The sequence below is a fragment of the Pinus tabuliformis genome, chromosome X (genome assembly GCF_031772625.1).
Source record: "Pinus tabuliformis cultivar Carrire ecotype Pingquan chromosome X, CPIR1, whole genome shotgun sequence".
Lineage (NCBI taxonomy): Eukaryota > Viridiplantae > Streptophyta > Pinopsida > Pinales > Pinaceae > Pinus > Pinus tabuliformis.
Window position 1 is genome coordinate 1,537,879,355 of NC_142308.1, and position 21,300 is coordinate 1,537,900,654.

Below are 21,300 nucleotides of genomic sequence, written 5' to 3' on the forward strand. Positions count from 1 at the left end.
AATAAAAATAAGGGGGATACACTAGTATTATAGGGACCTAACAACTAAACCCTAGGATTAATATTACAAACACTATGAATAATATTATTCCCTAGGAACATGAACCCTTAGATTAATAAACCCAAGGGATTAATAATATAAACCCAAATAATCAATTATAAAACCCCAAGGTATTATGAACCCAAGGGAATAATATTAAATCCAAGGGATTGATATTACTAACGCAAGGTATATAAGCCCTAAGATAAATATTATAAACCCTAAAATAAATGTGGATGATTGTGGTTGACCATGGTTCATTTTCATATTGAGACAATATTTTTCACAAAGCGATGTTGGACCATGGTTGATCATGGTTGAGCACGATTGATTTTAATATCGAGACAATATTTGTTACATTACGACGATGGAGCATGGTTGATTTTCATATTGAAAAAATCTTTGTTACAATGTGACATTGAACCATGGTTGACCATGATTATAAACACAAGGGATTATAAACCCTATTAATAATATTATACCCTAGGAATATGAACCCTTAGGTTAATAATCCCAAGGGATTGATATTATAAACTCAGGGGAATAATAAACCGAAGGGATTAATACTAAAACCCCAAGGGATTATAAACCCAAGGAATAATATTAAACCCAAGGGATAAATATTATAAACCCAAGGTATTAAAACCCCAAGATAAATATTATAAACCCTAAAATAAACATGATTGACCATGCTTTTCCATTGTTTCAACCATGTTTATTTTCATACTGAGACAATATTTTTTCACAATGAGATGTTGGACCATGGTTGACCATGGTTGATTTTCATATTGAGACAATATTTGGCACAATGTGACATTGGTCCATAGTTGACCATAATTGTAAACCCAAAGGATTTATATTAAACCCTAGGATTAATATTGTAAACCCTAAGAATAATATTATACCCTAGGAATATGAATTGTTAGATTAATAAACCCAAAGGATTGATATTATAAACCTGAGGGAATAATAAACTCAGGGGGTCAATTCTAAAACCCCAAGGTATTAATATTATAAACCCAAGGGAATAATATTAAACCCAAGGGATTAATATTATAAACCCAAGGTATATAAACCCTAAGATAAATATTATAAACCCTAAAATAAACATGGTTTACCATGCTTTACCATCATTGATTTTCATACTCAGACAATCTTTGTCACAATGCGATGTTGGACCATTGTTGACCATGATTGACCATGGTTGATTTTCATATTAAGATAATATTTGGCACAATGTGACATTGAACCATCATTGACCATGGTTGACCATGATTGTAAACCAAATGCATTTATATTAAACCCTAGGATTCATATTATAAATCCTATGAATAATATTATATTCTAGGTATATGAACCCTTAGATTAATAAAACCAAGGGACTGATATGATAAACCCAAAGGATTTATATTATAAACCCAAGGGATTTATATTATAAACCCAAGGGATCAATTCTAAAACCCCGAGGTATTATAAACCCAAGGGATTAATATTATGAACGCAAGGTATATAAACCCTAAGATAAATATTATAAACCCTAAAATAAACATGGTTGATCGTGGTTAACCATGGTTCGTTTTCATATTGAGACAATCTTTCTCACAAAGCGATGTTGGACCATGGTTGAGAATGGTTGATTTTCATATCGAGACAATATTTGTCACATCACGATGTTGGACCATGGTTGATTTTCATATTGAGATAATATTTGTCACAATGTGACGTTGGACGATAATTGGAGATTATAAATGAAGAGAAGAGATACACTTACTACAGATTCCACGTAGGCCTCTTTTCTGTATTCTAATCTCTCTAAGGAAAACTTAGATATTTTTTTCTCTGTTGTTCTAGATCATACTGTTATCACCCCAAGAAACTCTCCTTGGTTGTATCTCAGAGATGCTCGAGAACATTACAAACTCAACAAAAATGTTGGAAAATGGTGGATGAATGGAAAGAATGATGCATATTCAAGCCAGAAAACCACTTCTACTATGCTTAACCCCAGACATGGGTGAACACCCCCAAACTACAAGGCTTTAGACCACCAATTACTCACAGTTTGAGGATTAAACAGAAATGGAGAATACTAATCACACCAGCAGATGCACAGGACCCTGTGATGGCTAGCTGCAACCAGTAAAGAGGTCTGCAAATCTATTTCCTAATGCACAGACAGGATGATAGCTCTCTGGCATTAAAACAACAAAAACCTGCATACACATTCAATAATACATACTAGATTCTAACACAGAGGTGGGATGACAGCCCCTCTAATGCTAAACATCGAGAGCATATGAAAAATGCATAACAGGCACAACCTGGAACAAAGAAGAAGTGGAACGTGAGAAATTGACAGCAAAAGAAGTTTGCATTAGCTGAAAATGAAGACCAGAAGCTGCAGGTATCACAATAGTTATAGTCTCCAGAAGTTGAACTTTACATCAAAATAACATTCATCAACCTCCATTACATTTTTCTTTTGGCTATATATAGAGTTTGTTTACAAAATTGCTTTGCTGCTCTATGCATGGAGGGGTCATAATGGACCACCAACCACATTTACAATCAGATATGAGTTTCTACTGCAAACTGTGTGTTTTAATGAACAAAATCGACCATTCTAGTACTCTGATGCCCTTCTTGAGAAGGTGGAGTACCATATGGGACAAAACTCCATAACTGGTAAATAAATTCAACTCCTCGAGGCAGTACTCTCCTTCCCTGGCCGTGCTGCTCTTTAAATGTGGTTGCTGAGGATTCAATGCGCAGAGTACTATATCATGGCTTCCTTCCTCCTTCGCGCGCATAGGATAGACCAAAAACACAGAAACCGCATGGCAAATGAATGAGGGCCTGAAAATGAATATTGGTTGTTGGATGCAACTGACGATGGCTGAGATCTGATGGTGGGAAGCGATGGGAAGACGCAAGGCAAAGCGACTACGAGCTGTCGGATCGTGTAATCGAACGGTGGAGAACAGTTTACGGAGGCTATCGGGAGGGAACGCAAATGGAGGATCGTGGGCCGTCGGATCGCGGGATGGACGATCGGATGGTCGATGGGTGACAAACATGCGCAGATGATTACAAGCGGGGACTGTATGGGAGGGTGGTAAGCGGTTTCTCCGCATCGCTTATCGGAGGCGGGCAGTATTCGTACGCGACCACGCGATCCAACAAAATTGCGACGCGTGGCTGGAGGGTCCGGCGGGAAACAACTTTCCCCGCTGACTAACGAATGCGCAGGTTGCGGGAGCGGGAGCAGCGTATACCGTCGGATCTTCGCGAGATGATTGGGTGGCCAAGGATTACAACACGTGTTTTGAGTGATGTGACAGGTGAGGGCCCCGGCGGGTTATGTGATTTGCGAAGGCGCGTAGTTATATGTAATGCTCGTTGGTTTAGACTTCGCGCCCGGGAGCCATTGGAAAAAGGATAAATATGAGATTTATAAAGGATTCTAAAGGAAATGATAGGTTAAGGGGAGAAATGAGAATGAAAGGGAAGCGAGGAATGGATGGGTTTAGGAAGGGAAATAGAGATAGCAAGGCGAAAGGAAGAAAGCGGGAAACAAGGGAAAGGCGAAGAAAACCACTGTAGACTATCTCTGAGCTAGCAACCCAGGACCAAGATTATTCCTCCTCCTAGAAAAACAACAACATGTAGCAGAGCTAACACTGGCTCCTTCTGGGGATGAGATCCTCCCTGTGAGGTCTCAAGAACCTGCAGACCATTGCCTTTCCTGTTGAAAACAGATTAGCCAAAATTCCTAGTGTTCCATTGAGCATGGAGTCTACTTTTCCTATACAAAACTGATAAAAAAAAAATATTCACAACTTTTAAGGCCGACGACCTTAAACAACATAGAATTTCAAAAACTGCCCACTAACTGGGCCATCAAAAACTATTTCTCCTCCCATACTTTTTAGTATGAAGGTGTTGTTCCCTTGAATCTATGAAATGATGAAAGGCCCTATCCAGAAAGCATCAAATTTCCCATGGTTGCCTTTCTTTTCCTTTAGTGCACCCCATTTCAAAACCAAGTCTCCAATCTGAAAATTATCTGTCTTTGTCTTCTTGTCAAAGGCTTCCTTGATCTTTCTCTGATGTGCTGCAGCCTTTTCAACTAGCTGTTCTTTGATATGATGTACCTCTGCTAAATCAGTGATCCTCTTTGCCATTTCTTCTTCCTCATTCTGCTCTTCTTGAAGGAATTTTGCCACAGGGAGAGTTAACTGAATTGAGAATACAACATTAGTGCCATATACCAACTTAAAAGGAGAATTTCCTGTGGATTTCTTAATGGTTACTCTGTCAACCCAAAGTGCATACTTGAGCTTTGAATCCCAATTCTTTTTATTGTCCTCTAACAGGTTCTTAATTATCCTTATCAGGCTTTTATTAGAGGATTCTGCCAAACCATTTCCTTGAGGATAATATGAGGTAGAATGAAAAATTTTAATACCCATAGAATCACACATTTCCACCAATTCTTTTGCCCTGAAGGCTGCTGCATTATCTGTGATTAATTTATGTGGACAACCAAATCTACTGAAGATATTCTCTGTCAAAAACTTCATGACCACATTATGATCAGCCTTTTTGGTAGGAATTGCTTCAATCCACTTAGTGAAATAATCAGTGGCTACTAATATCCATCTGTGCTGGCCACTGGAATGTGGATTGATTTCTCCAATGAAATGCAAGCCCCACTGCTGAAAAGGACCTTTTTCATGTATTGGTTTTAAAGGCAGGGACTTCAACTACTGCTTTCCTTCAAATCTTTGGAATCTATCACAAGATTTAACAAATGAAAATACATCAGAAAATAAAGTGGGCCAATAGCACCCAGCTCTGAGAATCTTGTGGGTTGTAGTCTTCCAATAATGATGCCCTCCACACATGCTGGAATGAAATTGCTGCATGACTTCCATTGACTTTGCTTTGTCCAGACATCTTAAAAGCACTCTAGATGGATCCCTCCAGTAGAGCAGATTTTCATTAATGCAATATTTAGCTGCCCTAAGCTTTATAGTCCTAGCTTGACTTTGAGCAAATCTTGAAGGGATTTCTAGCTTCAGCAAGAAATTAATTATTACAGAATACCAATCACATGAAGCTAGATTCTCGGCCACTGACTGATTTCTGTCTAGTTTAGCTGCTTCCTCTTCTTCATCTGTCTGAGCAATTTCTGCAATTGTGCACAGGAAATCTATATCTAATGATCTGCAATTTTCCTCAGCTAACAATCTGGAAAGACCCTGACCTCTGACCAGCATGGTGGGCTTTAGTTCTATATTGAATTCAATTAGCTTTGCGATCCATTTTGCCCTTCTTCCATTAGCATCAGGTTGTGTTAAGACATCTTTTATTGCAGCAGATGGTACATATGCAATTATCTTGGAATGTAGAATGTAAACTCTGAAAGCTTTCAAGGATTTAATAAGAGCATATGCTTGTTTTTCAATGATATCATACCTCAGTTCAACATCCCTCAAGTTCTTGCTGAAAAATGATACTGAATGTTCTAAACCTTCTTCATCTTCCTGTAATAAAACTGCTGCAATGGTGTCTTCAGAGGCAAATGAGAATACATGGAACTCCTTGAGGTAATCTGGACTTATTAAAGTGGGAGCTTCCATAATAGCCTTTTTAATAGACTCAAATGATTTTCTTGCTATACCAGTCCATTTGATTTCTGTCCCTTTCTTCAACATGGAGGTAATGTGCTTCACATATTCTGCAAAATTTGGTATAAACCTCCTCACAAAATTAATTTTGCCCAAAAAGGATTGGATATCTTTTTTTGATCTTGGGACAGACAAAGTCTATATTTCTTTTACTCTTTCTGGTTCAATTTGAACACCTGCAGCAGAAACAACATGTCCTAACAACTTTCCTTCATCTAAAGAAAATTGTGACTTTTTAGGATTGACTGAAATCCCAAACCTTCTGCACTTCAAAAACACTTTTTTCAAATGTTGCAAATGATTTTGATGGGTGCTGGAGTAAACTATTATGTCATCAAGGTAGATAAGGACAAGTTTATCCTTCTCTCCCACAAATTCTATATCTATAGCTCTTTGAAAAGTTGCTCCAGCATTCATCAATCCAAACAGCATCTTGGCATACATAAAAGTGCCGCAAGGAGTGGTAAATGCAGTCTTCTCTTGATCATCTGGATGCACAACAATCTGATTAAAGCCTGAAAAACCATCCAAGAAAGACATTACTTTGGCACTTGAGACCCTTTGTAGCAAATGCTCCGTCTTTGGTAGAGGATAGTTATCTTTCTTAGAGCATTTGTTTAAGTTTCGGAAATCAACACACAGTCTGATTTCTCCACTTTTCTTCCTCACCACCACCAAATTAGCTACCCATTTTGAATATCTGAGAGGGACTATGATCTTGGCAGCCAATAACTTTTTAATTTCTTTTTCAATTATAGGAAGAAGGATAGGATTTATTGGTCTCAGCTTCTGTTTGAAAGGAATAGTGTCCTTCTCCAGAGGGATTTTATGCTGAATTATGTTCTTATCATACGTTTTCAGGTCACTATACTCCTAGGAAAACACATAAGTAATTTGCCTCATTAAATTGCAGTATTCAGCACTTTGATTAGCATACAAATGAGTAGACAGATTTATGTATCTAGGCTGACCTGGACTCCCTATATCATGCTTACAGACTGCAAATTGATTTTCTTTCTGTGCAGCCTTGTAAGGCACATAATTTTGGTCAAACAGTCTTTCTAAAGGAATTAAACCTTTAGGTATATGATTGCTGGGAAGCTGGACAATGCTTTCTTTGCCAATTTTATTTCTAAGCTGGGATTTAGGGCTTTCTAACAAGGCTTCATTATCTTGATCAATATGCATTTCAAAAAATTCATCAATGACTTGCAAGAACCTATTTATCTCATCATCATCATCAAAAACTTTCCAATGGTGGACATTATCAGGCAAGGACGGTCTATATTTCATTTGTACTTCATAAACTAGTCTGGGAGGCTTTGGAGGGATAAATAGACTAGAAGAAATAGCAAGGGTATCAGAAAGCTGATTTTTGGCTCTAGGAATATTCGAAATACAGAAATTTTCAAAGGAATATTTGAGTCTCCATACCTCATCTCTGTATGCTTTCAGCCTTGGGTGCTTTGCCTGAAATGTTTTATTTACTTGCCTAATAATCAAATCAGCATCTCCAAACACCGTTATGTTCTTGATTTCTCTATCTTTTGCTGCATTAAGGCCCAATAGCAGAGCCTCATACTCTGCTATATTGTTTGTGACTTGAAAAGCCAGCTTAAAAGACAGCTGTCTGATTTTTTGTTCTGGAGATATCAGTACCACCTCTGATCCTGCAGTCTCCCTGGAACATGCTCCATCAAAGAACATCTCCTAAACCTGACTTCCTTGCTCTTCTTCGGCCTGAACTGGTTTCTTGATTTGCATTGAGGCCTTTTGAAATTCTTCTATTTGGAGAATGCATGCTCCAAAATCAGTGTCCACTGCATAAATAGGATGATTAGTAGGATTCTTCTCATCACTGATTATGTATGCCAACTGTGCTTCTCTATACAATCTCCTGCTCTCTCCTCCAAAAGCTAGGACAGTGGCATAAGATAGATCATTCTGTAACGTCCCACCTAGTCTCTTAATCCACCCTCTGGACAGCAGCATGCCAAACTTAGGAGGGACATTTGCTACCACAATATCCATCATCATACTCTTCATGGGTAGCTGAGTTAAGGTAATGGCCAAGTCTTTGATTAATCCTAGGCATTTCACTTTCCTTGAATTAAAAGAGAATAAATCATGATAGGGTCTGGTGATATCAAGGCCTAACTCTTCCATAACAACTTTAGGCATTAAATTGTGGCTGGCCCCTATGTCTAGCAGGAAATTGTGGAGGATTTTGTCATGAATGGTCAAGGAGACATAAAAATATGGAGAATTATTATCAGCAGGTTCAACCATGGGGCTAAGCACAATAACAGGCTTGTCATCTTGCAAATTGACAGAGTCAGTGGAGGTTTGTGTGGTTTCTAGCTCAAGGGTTTCAAGGATAGGTTTTCTAAATACTTCACTCTTTACCAACTCTACCAGAGGCACAGATATTTTCAATTTCTGAACTTCTGACTCAAAGCTGAAAGAAGAAGATAACTTATCAGAACCTTTTACCTCTTGAACTGGAGCTTTGAGAATGACTGGATTAGTTGCTAGTCTTCTTTGTTTGACATTATGTGACTCTGTTTGGACAACAGTTCTTTGGGCAGGATTCTCTTTGACATTCTTTGCATTTGACCTCAGATTGTATCTTTGTTGTTCACCAGTTTGTAGGACAACTTCTCTATCCCATTCTTGACAATCTTATTCCTGCAGCAATGATTCTTCATAAGCAACCAAAGTAAAAAATGCAACACTGCCTTTATCTTCCATGCAATGAATCTCATCCTCATCTTCAAATTGTTCCTCCTCTATGAATACATTTTGGAAATTAACTTTAACTCTCTGATCTTCTTTTGATTCTACAACCCTTTGAACGATTTGCAACTGCTCATTTTCTCTTTTGAAAGGATTTGGGTTTCTTGGAGCAAATGTATTCTGCTGCCTTGTTTTTCCTGAATTCTGCTCAACCTTTAGCTTAGAAATTTCAGCAGCCAATGACTCAATCATCTTAGTCATTTTGTCTAATTTGGGTTCTGAAGATGGTGTAGAGGAGGTAAAAGCCTGACCTCTTTGCCTCCTTCTATCAGCTTGATTTTTAATCTTTTCTGTAGCCATAATATTGGATTCCACTTCTAGTGCTGCATCCTGCATATCAGCTAGAGTGGCACATCTTCTTTCTCTCAATAACAGGCAGAAATCAGAGTCAAAAGCATTGGCATAAGTGAGTTTGGCAGAGGTGGGGGTAGGCTTTACCTCAGCTGGTATCTTACTATACATACCATTGAATCTTTTATTAAAATCAGACAATGATTCACCATTTTCCCTCTTAAAATTACCAAACTCAGTATGGTAATACAACAGGTCCTTTTTATCTCCCCAGTGCTTAAAAAATGCATCATCTAAGGCTTCAATATCTGTTATAGATCTGTGGAGTAATTCTCTGAACCACTTCCTGGCCTCTCCATCAAGGCTCTGGACAAAAACTCTTATCCACACATGATTTTCACTTATATCTAAATTATCAACATAACTGTAAAAAGATTCTAGGTGTTCTTCTACTGTCACTCCCTCTGTACCAGTAAACTTAGGCATATATTTTTGATATTCTCCCACAGGCATGGGATTTAAAGGGACATGCAAGACCAAAGGTCCATATCTGGCAGCAACAATTCTTTCTAACTTCGTGGGTGCTCGCTGGCCTGCCATAATTGGGATATGTGGAAGAATATTGGTAGATTGAATGGTAGGAAGTAATGAAATGGATGACAGAGACAAAGGGATGTTTTGGACTGTATGGGAAGCTTTCTTTGGACTGAGATTCAAAAGGGAACTAGTTGCACAAGGGGCTGAATTAATCTCTGAAGGAATTTCCTTATTAACAATGCTTGGTTCTAAATCTTCAAACTGTATATCTTCAGCTACAACTTTATCTTTCAGAGATGCAAGAGATTTCTTAGGCTTACCTGATCCTGATGCCCCTTTCTGTGATGCTTTCTATGATTTGACAGTCCTCTCGGGGTCAGGCACTGATTCAGCTGGTGATTTCTAAGGATTTCTTCGAGTATGTCTCACAAACTGAGCCAGAACTTCAATGTGGAGTGGCTAAAGGTTGGTTTTCCTCTAGTGGAGTTGCCAGATAGATGATTACAACCATAAATGTGCCCAGACCTTGTCTATCATCAAAATCTGGAACTGCGTCGTTCTCCCAGGGAAGCTGAGCTTCAATCTCCTCTCCCCGGCAGCGGCGCCGATTAATGTTATCACCCCAAGAAACTCTCCTAGGTTGTATCTCAGAGATGCTTGGGAACATTACAAACTCAACAAAAATGTAGAAAATGGTGGATGAATGGAAAGAATGATGCATATTCAAGCTAGATAACCACTTCTACTATGCTTAACCCTAGACATGGGTGAACACCCCTAGACTACAAGGCTTTAGACCACCAATTACTCACAGTTTGAGGATTAAACAGAAATGGAGAATACTGATCACACCAGTAGATGCACATGACCCTGTGATGGCCAGCTGTAACCAGTAAAAAGGCCTGCAAATCTATTTCCTAATGCATAGACAAGATGATAGCTCTCTGGCATTAAAACAACAGAAACCTGCATACACATTCAATAATACATTCTAGATTCTAACACAGAGTTGGGATGACAACCCCTCTAATGCTAAACATCAAGAGCATATGAACAATGCATAACAGGCATAGCCTGGAACAAGAAGAAGTGGAAAGTGAGCAATTGATAGCAAAAGAAGCTTGCATTAGCTGAAAATGAAGATCAGAAGCTGCAGGTATCACAGTAGTTACAATCTCCAGAAGTTGAACTTTACATCAAAATAACATTCATCAACCTCCATTACATTTTTATTTTGGGCATATATAGAGTTTGTTTACAAAATTGCTCTGCTGCTCTATGCGTGGAGGGGTCATAATGGACCACCAACCACATTTACAATCAGATATGGGTTTCTGCTGCAAACTATGTGTTTTAATGAACAAAATCGGCCTTTCTAGTACTCTGATGTCCTTCTTGAGCAGGCGGAGTACCGTATGGGACAAAACTCCATAACTGGTAAATGAATTCAACTCCTCGAGGAAGTACTCTCCTTCCCTGGCCATGCTGCTCTTTAAATGTGGTTGCTAAGGATTCAATGTGTAGAGTACCGGATCATGGCTTCCTTCCTCTTTCATGCACACAGGACAGACCAAAAACATGGAAACCGCATGGAAAATGAATGAGGGCCTGAGAATAAATATTGGCCGTTGGATGCAACTGACGGATGGCTGAGATCTGATGGTGGGAAGCGATGGGAAGACGCAAGGTGAAGCGACTATGAGCCGTCAGATCGTGTAATCAAACGGTGGAGAACAGTTTACGAAGGCTATCGGGAGGGAACGTGAATGGAGGATTGTGGGCCGTCGGATCGCGGGATAGACAATCGGACGGTCGACGAGCGGCATACATGCGCGGGTAATAACGAGTGGGGACCATACGAGAGGGTGGTAAGCGGTTTCCCTGCACCGCTTATTGGAGGCGCGCGGTATTCGTACGCGACGACGCGATCCAATAAAATTGCGACGTGTGGCTGGAGGGTCTGGTGGGAAACAACTTTCCTTGCTGACTAACGAATGCGCAGGTTGTGGGAGCGGAGCAGCGTATACTGTCGGATATTCACGGGATGATCAGGCGGCCAAGGATTACAACACGTGCTTTGAGTGATGTGACAGGTGAGGGCCCCGGTGGGTTATGTGATTTGCGAAGGTGCGTAGTTATATGTAATGCTCGTTGGTTTAGACTTTGCACCCGGGAGCCATTGGAAAAAGGATAAAGATGAGATTTATAAAGGATTCTAAAGAAAATGACGGGTTAAGAGGAGAAATGATAATGAAAGGGAAGTGAGGAATGGAGGGGTTTAGGAAGGGAAATAGAGATATCAAGGCGAAAGGAAGAAAGCAGGAAACAAGGGAAAGGCGAGGAAAACCACTATGGACTATCTCTGAGCCAGCAACCCAGGACCAAGCTTATTCCTCCTCCTAGAAAAACAGAAACATGTCGCAGAGCTAACACATACCACTAGATCTAGGGAGTTCATTTTTGTCTGCAGAAGTGAATTTTCCATATAACAAATTGGCGACCAAACTGGGGATCAATATTTCCCTTAGTGGTTTCCTTGGCCTTAACATTTTTTCACCTTTCAAAGTGACCTTAATTGACTTATTTAGACAATAATTGACCTTAGGAAAACACATTTTTGAGCTTGGTTGGGTTTCTTGTGTCATGTTTTGACCAAACTTTCCCCAACACACTCTCTATTCTAAGACGAAGGGCCCCAACGCTGTTATAAAATTATATATTACAGAGAAATGGAACACATAAAATATTGCAGAAATATGAACACAAAAAAAAACGCATAAAACAAGAGAGACACAGATATACGTGGTTCACCCAGTTTGGGCTACGTCCACAGAGAAACAATCAGTCCTTCTTTTATTATATTATCCAACAAATTAAAGAGATACAACCTACAACAGATCTGCTGTAACTCCCTCTTCACTCTCAATCTCCTCTCTCTTCCTCACTCAGAATACAGATATACATAGATGCAATACAATTCCCTCATATATAGTGAGGGGTTGCCTTCTAGGGGAAAAAACCATAAATTAAACATAACTTCTACAGTCAGATCATCCGCCTAATGAATGGCCCAGATTGACTAGAAATTACTAGACTTTTACAAGGCAAATTTACATCTATTTTTAGCTTCGGGGGTGTTGCCCCCGAAACCCCACCAGGGGACCGATCTCCCACTTGGAGACTAATTATAACAACTCCACCCCTGCTTCATTTGATAGACAATGACTCCACTTTGGACCTGGCTGTTTCTCATCCTGTTCATCATACTTGAAGACCAATTGAAACTGAGAAGATTCTCAGTTTCTCCCTGGTTACAACTTTTGTTAACATATATGCAGGATTTTGGCTAGTGTGTATCTTTTCCAGCTTCAACTATCCATCTTCCAATGCTGACTGTATGAAATGGTACTTGAGCTGTATATGCTTAGTCTTGGAATGAAATGCAGAGTTCTTTGTAAGATGTATGGCACTCTGGCTGTCACTGTATAACCTACCCAACTCCTGCTTCTTACCCAATTCATCCAGAAACCTTTATAACCAAATCATTTCCTTACTAGCCTCTGTAGCAGCAACATACTTAGCTTCTATGGTTGAAAGTGCAAAAACACTTTGCAGTTTTGAAACCCAACTGACAACTGTTCCACCTACAGTAAATACATATCCTGTAGTGCTCCTCCTGTTATCTCTGTCACCTACCATATCTGCATCAACATATCCCTGTAGAGCAATGTTTGAACCACCAAAGCATAATGCTTGATTTGTGGTACCTCTCAAATAACTGAGAATCCACTTTACCACCATCCAATGTTCTTTTCCTGGATTGTTCATGTACCTGCTTACAACTCCCACTGCATGTGCAATATCAGGCCTTGTGTAGACCATTGCATACATTAAGCTTCCAACTGCTGATGCATATGGAACTTTAGACATATAATCCATGTCTTCTTGAGTCTTTGGGCACATCTCCTTACTAATTTTGAAATGGCTAGCAAAAGGTACACTAACTGGTTTTGCATTCTGCATATTAAACCTTTTCAACACCTTTTATATGTACTCACTTTGAGACAATGTTGATTTGCGATTCTTCTTGTCCCTAGTTATTCTCATACCAAGGATTTGTTTTGCAGCACCCAAATCCTTCATTGCAAATGAGTTTGCCAATTTCCTTTTAAGCACATTTATTTCCTGCATGTTGGAACCTGCAACAAGCATGTCATCTACATACAATAACAATATAATATAGTTGCCATCATTTTTCCTTTTGAGATAAACACAATGATCAGAGTGACATCTAGTATAACCTTGTTCAGACATAAACCTGTCAAATTTTAGATACCACTACCTTGGAGCTTGTTTTAAGCCATACACGCTCTTCTTCAACCTGCACACTAGTTTCTCCTTCCCTTTTACCTCATATCCTCGTGGCTGCTACATATATATATGTTTCTTCAAATCCCCATGGAGAAAGGTCATCTTTACATCTAACTGCTCAAGATGTAAATCCTCAGCTCCTACTAGACATAGAATAGTTCTGATTGAAGTCATTTTCACAACAGGAGAAAATATTTCATCAAAGTCTATAGCCTTTTTCTGTGCAAACCCTTTCACCATAAGTCTAGCTTTATACCTTTTTCTACCTCTATCTTCTTCCTTCAACTTGTAAACCCATTTATTCTGCAATGCCGTTTTACCTGCAGGCAACCTGACTAAGTCCCAAGTCTGGTTATGTGCTAAGGAGTCCATCTCTTCTTTCATGGCTTGCTCCCACTTCTTCCTGGTTTCTACCTGCACTGCTTCTTCATAACATTCTGGTTCACCAGAATCAGTCAACAATACATAATATAATGAAGGAGAGTATCGTTCAGGGGGTCTACTTATCCTGGTAGATCTTCTAACACCACTTTCAGGTGTTTGAAGTGCTTGTTGCTGTTGTGGTTGTTGTTCTGGCTGTTGATCATTATGATTTTCAATGACCATCACCTTTTCTGTGATCTCGTCAAGCACTGTGTATTCTCTATTTTCTTTTTCTTGTTTCTTTTCCTATAGCTGACCCTTATACAAAACTTTTTCATTGAATATGACATCTTTGCTCCTAATGTTTCTATGTTTTTCATAATCATAAAAGCGATAACCAAAATCATTAACACCATATCCAATAAAGGTACATTTCTTTGATTTTGCCTCAAGCTTTGTTCTATTTTCTTTGTTAATGTGGACAAAGGCTTTACAAGCAAAAGTCTTTAAAAAAGAGTAGTTTACCTTTTTACCTATCCATGCCTTCTTTGGATTACCACCATCCAAGGAACTTGAAGGCCATCTGTTTATTAGATAAAAATCAGTATCTATAGCATCTGCCCAAAATTTCAAAGGCAATCCTGCATGCAATCTCATGCACCTTGCACGCTCCATGATTGTCCTGTTCATCCTTTCTGACACACCATTTTCTTGTGGTGTTCCTGGAACTGTCTTCTCTCTGCGAATTCCATTCTCAGAACAATACCTATCAAACTCTTTGCTGCAATATTCACCTCCATTGTCTGATCTGGAACACTTCATCCTTTTTCCTATCTCATTTTCAACCAAAGCTTTCCATTTCTTGAAAGTATCAAATACGTCAGATTTATTTCGAATACAATAAATCCAGGCTTTTCCGGTTGCATCATTAATAAAAGTAACATAATAATGAGAGCCACCAAGAGATGATACCTGAGCAGGTCCCCATACATCGGTATGCACAAGCTCTAATTTTTTTCTCTTATTTTCTTTCCCAACTTTAAGGAATCTGACTCTCTTATGTTTTCCATAAACACAATTCTCACAGAATTTTAAATCAACATGCTTCAAACCTTGAAACAAATTTCTTGAGTGAAGAATCTGCATCCCCTTCTCACTCATGTGCTTGAGCCTGTGATGCCACAATGCCGTATCTTTTCCTGTAAAGGTTAAAGCATTAACAGAATTAGAAATACCATTGCATAAATACAATGTACCAACCTTTCCTCCTTTTGCTATTACCAGGGATCCTTTAATGACCTTCCAAGTTTTATCTGTGAAAGTAGTTACGCAACCTTAACCTCCCAACTGCCCTATTGAAATCAGATTTTTCTTTAGATCTGGAACATGCCTTACCTCCTTCAATGGCCACTGATTTCCATTTTGCTGTTTTATGAAAATTGTAACCATTCCAACGATTTATAGGGTTTATCATCACCCAATTGAACCTGTCCAAAATCTCCTTGAACATAATCATGAAAATGTTTCCTATCAGGTGTGGCATGGAATGAGGCCCTTGAGTCTACCACCAAGGCATCAATAATATTTTCTAATGAAAGAATCAAAGCATCTTGCAACACATCACCAGTTACATTCGCTTCATGATTGTTTTCTTGTTGCGCGTCCCCTTCTTTTCCCTTCCGAGACTTGCAGTATTTCTTCAGGTGTCCTTTCTTCCCCCATTTCCGACACACTAACCCTGATCTAGACTTAGATCTGCCTTTTTTTGACTTACTCCGATATCCGAAGCTCTTTCCTCTTTCCATTTTTATTCCCCTAGTCTCTGCAGTCAAAGAATTACCTGATGTCTCATCGGAGCTTTTCTGTTGCATTTCCTTGCTAAGGATTGCACCGAAAACATCATCAAACTTTAAAGTACTAGATCCAGAGACAGAGTTACTAATGGCCATAACTAAACCATTCCAACTTTCTGGCAATGAGCACAAAAATAACAGAGCCCTAACTTCATCATCAAAATTTACCCCTACAGAACTTAACTGACTTGTAACTATATTAAAATCATTCAAATGATCTGCAATAGATCCACCTCCTAACATCTTCATATTAAATAAACGCTTCATAAGAAATACCTTATTTGAGGCCGAGGGTTTTTCATATAGTTTGGCCAATGCCGACATTAAACCCTCTGTTGTCATTTCCTTTGAAATATTAAACACTACCGATGCCGCTAGGCACAGCCGTATTGTTCCAAGTGCCTTTCTGTCGAGAATATCCCATTCTGTGTCTGTCATACTCATCGGCTTCTTTGTCTTTCCGCTCAATGGTAGGTACATATCTCTCTGATACAGATAATCTTCCATCTGCATCTTCCACAGCTGGTAGTTTTGGCCGTTGAATTTTTCGACCCTAAACTTACCATCTTCTGCCATTTCTCCCACTCGAACTAGGAACTCTTCTCTCCTGCGAGTTTATCAGCCAAATAGACCTTCGGATATGATACCAGTTGTTATAAAATTATATATTACAAAGCAATGGAACACATAAAATATTGTAGAAATATGAACACAAAAAAATCACATAAAACGAGAGAGACACAGATATACATGGTTCACCCAGTTTGGGCTACGTCCATGGAGAAACAACGAGTCCTTCTTTTATTATATTATCTAGCAAACTGAAGAGATACAACCTACAACAGTTCTGCTGTAACTCCCTCTTCGCTCTCAATCTCCTCTCTCTTCCTCACTCAGAATACAAATATACATAGACGCAATACAATTCCCTCATATATAGTGAGGGGTTGCCTTCTAGGGAAAAAAACCCTAAATTAAGCATAACTTCTACCGTTAGATCATCCACTTAATGAACGGCCCAGATTGACTAGAAATTACTAGACTTTTACAAGGAAATTTTACATCTATTTTTAGCTTCGGGGGCACTGCCCCCAAACCTCCACCGGGGGACCGCTGGCCCCAGACCCCTCAACCAGGGGAATTAGCCCCCTCGAACCCCCGCGGGGGGGACAAGTCCCCCTTGCACTCCCCCGCGTGGAAGGGTGTACAATCTTCCTGGGGTATACATCCGGCTGAAACCTTTGGATACAAAAGATAATCAGGCTCCACACCCAACAAAAAAATTATTAATTAAACTAAATTTAAAAATTAATTAATTAATTAGTTAATCAATTAATTAATATAGTTTTAAATTTATTAATTAATCCAAATTTAAAATTAATTAAATTGATTTTATGTTAAATTTAGTTTAAATTAATTTTATTTTTAGTTAGGTCAAATTAATCTATTTAAAAAAAATAAAAATAAATAAATAAATAAATAAAAATTAGTTATTTTTTATTGTTAATATAGTTTTAAATTTATTAATAAAAGTAATCCAATTAACCTAAATTTAAAAATTAATTAATTAATTAATTAATATAGTTTTAAATTTATTAATTAAACCAAGTTTAAAATTAATTTAATCAATCAATTAATTAATTAAATTGATTTTATGTTAAATTTAGTTTAAATTAATTTTATGTTAAATTTAGTTTAAATTAATTTTATTTTGAGTTAGGTCAAATTAATCTATTTAAAAAAAAAAAGAAAATTTACTTTTAATATAGTTTTAAATTTATTAATAAAATTAAAAAATTTTAATTTAGGCCAAATTAATTTAAGTGAATTTATTTTAATTAAAAAAAAAATTTAATAAGAATTTAAGTTTATTAATTAAACTAAAGTTAAAAATTAATTAATTAATTAATTAATGAATTAATATAGCTTTAAATTTATTAATTAAACTATATGTAAAATTAATTTAATTAATTAATTAATTTATTAAATTGATTTTATTTAGTTTAAATTAATTTTATTTTTAATATTAGGTCAAATTAATCTAGTTAAAAAAAATTTACTTTTATTATAGGTTTAAAATCATTAATTAAATTAAAATTTAAAATCAAAATTAAAAATTTTATTTAAACCATTTATTAATAATTTGATGAAATTCAAGCCGACCTCTCCAAACCTAGGTTATCTATCCATCCTTCTATTAATAGGCTCTCATTTTCTTGACTCTCTCTTTCTCAAAATGCAGATCTCATTACCCTGATGATGGACTCACCTAGCTAGTCCGAAACGTTGGTTTCAAAATTGCTCACAGGTCTTTCCATTAATTAAATACTCTACCAGCCTGTATGGAATCTCTCTTCAACACAACCTCTCTTCTCTAGAACTTCACTATAGTGCATTGGTTTCTGTTCTGCACATGCACTGATACTATAGGATGTAAAGATTTTCATTTATTTTCATTTCTCTTCATTATGCTTTAGTCCAGAAGGTTTTATTAAGTCTCTGAATTTGTTTGTGTCTCTGTAAAGCCATCATTGTGTATACATTTGAGTGTGATTGCCTTTGGTCACTAATTGACTTTGAGTGTGATTTCCTTTTGATGAGAGTTTGTTTGATGTTTCTTTCTTCTTATCAATTAGGTTTTGTGAACACTTGGCTTGATTGTTGATTGGTTGAAAGGAGTTTTCATATCATAGTTCCAGTCTGTGTGAATTCTTTGATCAATCATCTAGCTGCATTTCATTTTCATTACATTTAAAAATTAAGAGAAAAAGAAAAGAAAAATTTCATTATTTGCATCATATATGGTTTTGAACTTAAATTGGGGCAGTTGCATTAAAATATCTACTTAGGAAGCTTTGTTTGTTGCATTTTTCTTTTGTTTTTCCCTTTCGTAGATAGATTTTCATTGAAAATAAAAGAGTTCTTGTTATCATATTAGTTGCATCATATGGAATTTATGTGAACTCATATCATGAGCCTTGAAATTGAAACATAATTGAAGATCAACTTCCAAAGTTTACTCAGTCAATGTAAGGAGAATTTGGAACATTAACAACACACTTAGAGGCCTAGGCTAGAGATGTTTTCCGACATCTTTAAACGTAGGATTTGTTGTTGCTTGTTTGCGTTACATTCTAGGGTAGTCGGTATTCCACGTATGTAAGTATATCAAATCATTTTCCACGTACTTTTGGGTATATCGGATGATGCTCCATGTATGAAAAGTATATTAAAATACTTCCTATCTTGCATGACACACCAGACAACACTACTAGGACTATGCTTCCACGTACGTCCAAGTATATTATACTTGGAAGTCCCCATTTGGTTATTATCCTATCATAGGTAACTGAATTGGCCGCCTTGTTTGCTGTGATACACTGAACATAGAATTCAGGGAGATTGCCTACACGTACTGAAAATAGTATATTGTAGTTCACAGTAATTAGTTAAACCATTTTTCCTAGTTACCCTTTTTGTTGTAATTGTGTCTTTAATTTCTAAAATCAATTAATTAACCATGGAACAACGCCCTCATCGCTCTACTTTTTACTCCTTAGTGGATCTTAGGTTGAGACTAATGGCAATATTTCTTAAGTCTACCAGTCAAGGAAACCCCTCTAATGTGAATCTTGGTTATTTTCCTTCTTTTGGAAATATTGGAGCTTCTTATATGGCAACATTTTCCCTTCCCAAATTTACCATTGGTTTACCAATTTAGTTGTTTTCAGCCTCCTTGATTCCAAATGTGCAAAATTCTTCTCAACCAAGTATTCCTCCACTTGAACAACATCAACCTAAAGTTGATCCTAAAATTCACCCTTTCCTTGTTCGCATATTTTTTCTCCATCCCTTTCTTCCTCCTCGCCTAGTGAAAGTCTTGATTCTAGTAATTGGGAAGCTAAGAAGAAGAAGAAAAGGACAAAGAAGAAGAAGCAAAATAAGCAGGTGGAAACCAAGCAAGCAATGATGCGAATGCACCTAATGTTGAGAAACCTTCAAATCCACATAAAGTTAAATCCCTTGCATACTTTGTAAGGGTGATCACCTTCTTAAGGATTTCCCTAGTATTCCACAGGTGTCAGAAGTGTGGTCCATAGGCTTACATCAACCCTTGTCATTGACCGCTAAAGATCATGCTGGTGATAAACCATCTACTAGAAATAGTATGGTCCATGGAAAAAAGGGTAAAGTTAAGTTTCCCTATAGTTATGTGAAGGAAATCATTCTATTCACATTTGTCCTTATATGGATGAAGACTCAAAATTATCGGGAAACCTTACAACTTCTCAACCATGACTTCCAGTTGGTTACCATAATATTTCTCCCAATCCTCGACTAGTTGATGAAGTAACTAAATTGACTCTATCTTCATTCAATCTCACTCTCTCTGAATGTGAATCCCATGAGTCCATTCCCAACCAACTATTGGTTGAGGAAGTGGTTGACTTGATTTTACCTTCAGTCGATCACACCTTTTTCGTAAAGAGTGAGGATCATACTGCTCAGGCTCTTCTTGTTTCTTCTAATTCTACCAAACTAGGGGGCATTTATCCTATTGTCAAAGAACCCTCTTCAAGTAATGAGGTATTTTATTTGATTGGAATCAATTGACAAAACATCGTCTCCCTTCTTACATGCCGTTCTAAATCAAAGCAAAGGCTTGTGATAAAACCATCCATTTCACTGTTATAGATGAGGGAGCTTCTTTCAGGCTAAATATTTACACTATTAACTCCTAATGTTAAATTGTTAACTAGGGAGTCATAGACTTAGAGGTGCAAGCACCAAAAATGCAGGATTGGAGACTAGTATAGCATAATCTAAAGTTGGAGACAATATGAGAAAAATAAAACAAACTACAGGAAATTACCACTAAGGATTCACCACTGGGACACATAAATAACATGTTCTATAGAGGCTCAGATCACAGTCTTTCATGTGTGATCAATCATGAGTAGCTTACTTCAATTTTTCTGTCCTTCAATGGATTCCTATAATGGTTAGCTAAGCTATGAGAAAACCAAATTAAACTAAATAAAACAAACTACAGGTAATGTTAGATATCACAAGAGTTGTCACTTAATGGCACATGTAGTTGAATGGTGAGATCTCTTGTCTTAACCTTTCTTGTTCTTTAAAATAGAAAACAATAATTCTAACATACAACCCGAGAAATAAAGTTTGCAAAGAAATTTATGATACTAGATGCATGCAAACAGAGCATATAATAATAAATTAAAATTAAAAATACAATGAGTAGCATATCACCAATCTTGAGGGGCCCTCTCAAGCTGGAAATTGCTACTAGATGCACTTCAAATGAAATCCAAGGATGCACCACAAATTTGGAATTA